The following is a 5,429-nucleotide window of genomic DNA, read 5'->3' as shown; positions in this document are numbered from 1 at the left end:
TTAGCCAGACTAACTAGAGGGCACAGAGATAGTTTCCTAATTAACAAGATCAGAAATGATAAAGGAGGTATATAATTATAAAGTAGTAAAACTCTTATTCAATTATTATATTGCCATATAAAAAACCCAAAGAATTTATCAATTATCAGAAAACATAAGTGAATTTAACAAACTCATTTCATGTAGAGTTTATATTTTAAAATGAATAATATAATCATTAATGAAACATAAACATATTGGTAAAAGAATAGATAAGCTGAAAGAACTGAAGAATCCAGAAATAAAATGACATATACAAGGTCATTTTATTCCCTACATTAATACGAAAGTAATTCATAAAAGGATATCAATCTTCTACTTGCTTGCTGCTATTGGTTAGCTGAATGAGGAAAAAATAACTTTCAGCTTTATTTTATACACTATATTGAAAATAAGCACAGGTGAATACATAGCAAACAAAAAAATAGCTCCTAGGGAAAATAAAAATACCATTTCCATACACTGAAAAAAAAAAAAGAAGTGAAGAATCTTAAAGCAAGTGTCAACAAATTAACAGGATGAAATCTGACCTGCATCTTGATTTGGCTGAGTGAAGATACACTGACAAAGATGTGTATAGGGCTACCCACTGTATGACTGTGTTTTTGTGACAATAAAGAAGAAACCATAGGTTCTAATGTTACAGAAGAAACCATGAAATTGAAGTATTTCTCTGCCCTTTAGTAGAAACAGTTCTTAGCCTCCGTACAGCATGGTAAGACTCTATGGAGAAGACAGAGTTTACTAATAATAAAGCTGGGGTTTTTTTGTTTTTTGTTTTTTTTTTAAACTTTAGTAGAAGTCTATGCTCTTCTGGTTCTCATAGACTCCAGTAGTACTTCACTGAGGCTTGCGTGTGTGTGTTTTTTTTATACTCCATACATGAAATTTCTATTTTTTCATGACACAGGAACATCATGATAAACTCTGAACAACTTTTCTCATTCAATTTTGGAAGCAAAAAGAGGCCACTTTAAGTGTTTCCTTTTACTCTTTTGATGATTATGTTAAAATAAAGCCTTGATTGTTAAATGATGCCAATCACATTTCACTAGTCCAAGGAAGCTAAGTTTTCTTTTTTAAGTATCTAACTTATTTGTCTAGAGTCTTCAGATATTTTTCTAGAAGTCAAGTCCCTCTATATTTTGTTATTCTTTTTATCTTCTCCAATAAATATTTTAATATGTGAAGACTGAGTAAGCTTATTGATAACGGTGAAAACGTACCATACACATTCTTTTGACAACAAAGCCATGGTTAAAAGAGTTACAGGAGAAAGACATCTGTTTAAATGTATGAAAAGCCCTAAGTAAAATAGGCTATCAGAAGTGTGTAGATGACCTGTATGTTTGGCAAGGTGACCTTCCAAAAAACTTTGTGGGTTGTGTTTTATGCATTGAGACACAAAATTTTTATAGCCAAGAGTCAACACAAGGTGAGTGAACAGGGTGAGAGAACAAAGTTGATGGGATAAAAACGGGTAGAGGCCACTGAGTTCTCCCAGGAGAAAGAACTAGAAGAGAAGCTGGACCTGAGAGTCATACTTGTTTCCAGTTCTTTTCTTAGTTCCTTAGACCTTAAGAAAAATGATCTCAGAACATCGTCATTCCCAGAGTAAGCATCTGTTTATAAAAACTGTCAACGTCTCTAACCAAATTTACACTTTATAGCTTTTCCAGAAATCAATATGACATATCATAAAGCCTGTTTAGTCAGAACTCACCTACTTTTGGAATTTATTTGGATTCTTATTTCAACTTTAAAGATCAAACCCAGAACTTGTGACAGTAGCTTTTCTACTACAGTGTGGGACTCTTTCTTTATTTACCCAAATGTTTCTGAATTTCCCTAGAATTCTTTTGATGTGTCCTCTTTGTCTCTCATCCAGAGTTTATTAATGAGGATATAATTTTATTTGCATGAATCTTCCTTTTAGCAAAACTCTTGGCATTTAACATGTGTCCCATAAAGCCCACACCAGATGCACATGTGCAGATGAGTAAAAAAATTTAAAAATGACATTCACTATTACCTTTTATTTTATTATTTCAAACAGATTTTTTTTATTACAGAATGAAGCATTGTTTATATAGAATAAAACTAGAAAGTATATAAAACATATTTTATTTTGCATCTATCCTGAACTGCTTAATTACTGTGCTGCCATGATTATTTTCCTATTTAGGAACATTGACACTTTTTATGACTAAAAGTAATTATCAAAATCCTTACTAAATTTAAGCCATTCTTCCTTTGCTTATTAGTAAATATAATAAAGTTAAATCAAAACCATACTTTCAAATGTAAAGAACAAATGATTGGATTTAATTCTTTACTTTGTATGTGTCAACGTATGTAGGCACAACAACACCTGCTAGAATTGGTTCTCTTCTACTATGTATGTCGGCCTTTTGGTAAATTTCCTTTCCCCACTGAGCCACCATACAAGTCCTACATTTAGTTTGATTACTGTTATTATTTATTTATTTATTTATTTACCTTTACTCTTTAATCTATTTTTTTAATCTTTTTTTACAGTACAGACACTATCCCCCTCCTGGTCTACCCTCCAACTGTTCCACATCCCACACCTCCTCCTACCCCTGCACCATCTCCAAGATGTCCTCATGCCATCCCCACCCCACCAGACTTCTCCAGTCCCTGGTGCTGCCCCAAGTCTCTCTAGGGTTAAGTGCATGTTCTCTGACTAAGTCCAGACCAGGCAGTCCTCTGCTGTATTTGTGTTAGGGGCCTCATATCATCTGTTGTATGTGCTTGGTAGGTTGCTTAGTGTCTGAGAGATCCTAGGAGTCCAGGTTAGTTGAGACTGCTGATCTTCTTATGGGGTCTCCCTTCTCCTCAGCTTCCTCCAGATTTTCCCTAATTCAACCACAGGGGTCACCAGCTTCTGTCTATTGGTTGGGTGTAATTATCTGCATCTGACTCTTTCATCTGCTTGTTGGGCCTTTTGGAGGGTAGTCTTGATAGACCCCTGTTTGTAATTGTGTCAGGACTTGGGGCCTTCCTCACCCTGAGCTATATCTCAACATGGGTCTCTCACTGGACTTCCTTTCCCTCAGCCTCTTCTCCATTTTTGTCCCTGCAGTTCTTTCAGACAGGAACAATTCTGAGTCAGAGTTTTTAACTGTGAGATGGCAACTCCATCCCTCCTCTTGATACTCATCTTCCTGCTGGAGGTAGACTCTACAAGTTCCTTCTCCCCACTGTAAGACATTTCATCTAAGGTCCCTCCCTTTGAGTCCTGAGAGTCTCTCACCTCCCAGGTCTCTGGTACATTCTAGAGGGACCCCCCACCTCCTACCTCTGTGGTTGCCTGTTTCGATTCTTTCTGCTGACCATCAGGGCTTCAATCCTGTCCCCCTCCCCAAAATACCTGATCATGTTCCCCTCTTCCCCTTCCTGTCGCCTTTCCCACCCAGGTCTCTTCCTCCCTCACCCACGTCATACGATTGCTTTATTCAACCTCCCAAATGGGATTGTCATTTGGTCCCTTTGGTTTGTTAGCCTTCTTTAGTTCTGTGGATTGTATCCTGGGAATTCTGTGCTTTTTTGGCTAATATCCACTTATTAATGAATACATACCATGCATGTCCTTTTGGGTCTGGATTACCTCACTCAGGATGATGTTCTTTAATTCCATCCACTTGCCTGCAAAACTCATGATCTCCTCATTCTTAATAGCTTAGTAGTATTCTATTAGTTTTTAAAAGCAATATTTTAAATAAGAAAGACTTATTTAAAAAAAAAAAACAGAATGAGGAACGTATTTGAAAGTCAAGTACATGTGAGGGTCCTGGGACTCAAATCCATCACAGCAAGCATATCATTAAGCACATTCACAGGTGAAAAGTAATATAAGCAAATAGGCCAGCTGAAGAGACACCTATCCAAAGACAAGGAGTAGGTCATTAATAGTTATGAAAAGTCATCCAGTGTCTGGAGCATCAGAGAAAAAAACCTCCTGGAAATCAAGTGAAGCAAAATCCTGAAAACTTACAAATGAGAGTAGGATGAAGTAAAACTAGAAAAATGCACTATAAGTGAGGAGTAAGTGCTCTTAGTCAACAAATTACTACTCTTGCCACATCTTGAAACAGTTACATGTGGAGTTGTCCCATGATCCAGGATTTCTCAAACCTAGATATTATTCACAAAAATTATAACATATCATCAAGGATAAACTTTTATGACAGAATCTTTGTCAAGGAAAACTGTTGAAAACATCCCTGTGCCATGAAATTCAATAGACAGATGAACAAAATAATTAATTATATAGTAAATATGCTTATAGATGTGTGTATGGAAATTTTATATAAAAGTTTATGAATAACTATCTGAAAAAATAAAATTATATCATTGATTTAAATATTTGCTTTTCCTTGATTTTTGGAACACTTATAACTATATTTTTTTAACATTTTACATTAAAAATCTGTTTCTTCATATTAAGAGATATTCTATATATGTGTACATATATGCATTCAATAAAAAATAATGAAAAACAGTGGCTATGAATTTAAAATAAGGAGGAATATATGGAATGGCTTAGTTTAGAGGGAGGAAAAAGAAAAGAATTGTATTGATATTAAAAAACTTTTTTCAAAATTATTTTAACAAGGAGAGAAAAAAATTACTTCCAGAAATGAAATGATGCTGTGTTAAATTCAAAGTGCTTGTATCATGAAGTCAAATTACAAAATTTAATATTTTTGTCTGAAAAGGATTTATTTTTACAAATATATGAAAGATCATTTTCATGTCACAGGAGAATTGTGTTTTATTATCACAATATGTATAATAAGAAAAACATTTTTTAGGTATTAAGTATATTTTTGATATCTAGAAAAAAATTAAAGTATAAAGTATTTGTGTTTATTCATATATATTCATATATATATGTGTGTATATATGTACATATATGCATATATATGTATATATATAGAATTTGTGTGTGTGTATATATGCATAAAATGTTTGATCATATCCACCACTCAATTTTTTTCAAACTCACCTAGGATCTCTTATTGTATATTCCTCCCCAATTTCAAGTTCTCTTTTTAAAATGTCATTATTTTTCCTTTATTATATTTTATCCTTTCTTCCTTCCTCCCTTCCTTCCTTCTTCCTTCCTAATAACTCACTGAACATTAAGGTAGAGCTCCACATATGTGCACAGGGTATCCATAGGGGAATTGTTAGCTTTTCAGCAGCAATACTCTCAGAGAAAATGCCTATTTTACCAGGGGTGGCTCACTGCTTCTGCAGCCAGGATCTCTCTCCCTGCTGCTGAGACATGTGACAGGGCATGTTAGTCAAGAAGGAGGCAATGCATAAATGGGATATTTTATTATAGGAAAGAGAAAATAGGC

The sequence above is a fragment of the Mastomys coucha genome, unplaced genomic scaffold (assembly GCF_008632895.1).
Source record: "Mastomys coucha isolate ucsf_1 unplaced genomic scaffold, UCSF_Mcou_1 pScaffold22, whole genome shotgun sequence".
NCBI classification, from domain to species: domain Eukaryota; kingdom Metazoa; phylum Chordata; class Mammalia; order Rodentia; family Muridae; genus Mastomys; species Mastomys coucha.
The sequence above is the reverse complement of the archived record's forward strand: the minus strand, read 5'-3'. Positions refer to the sequence as shown.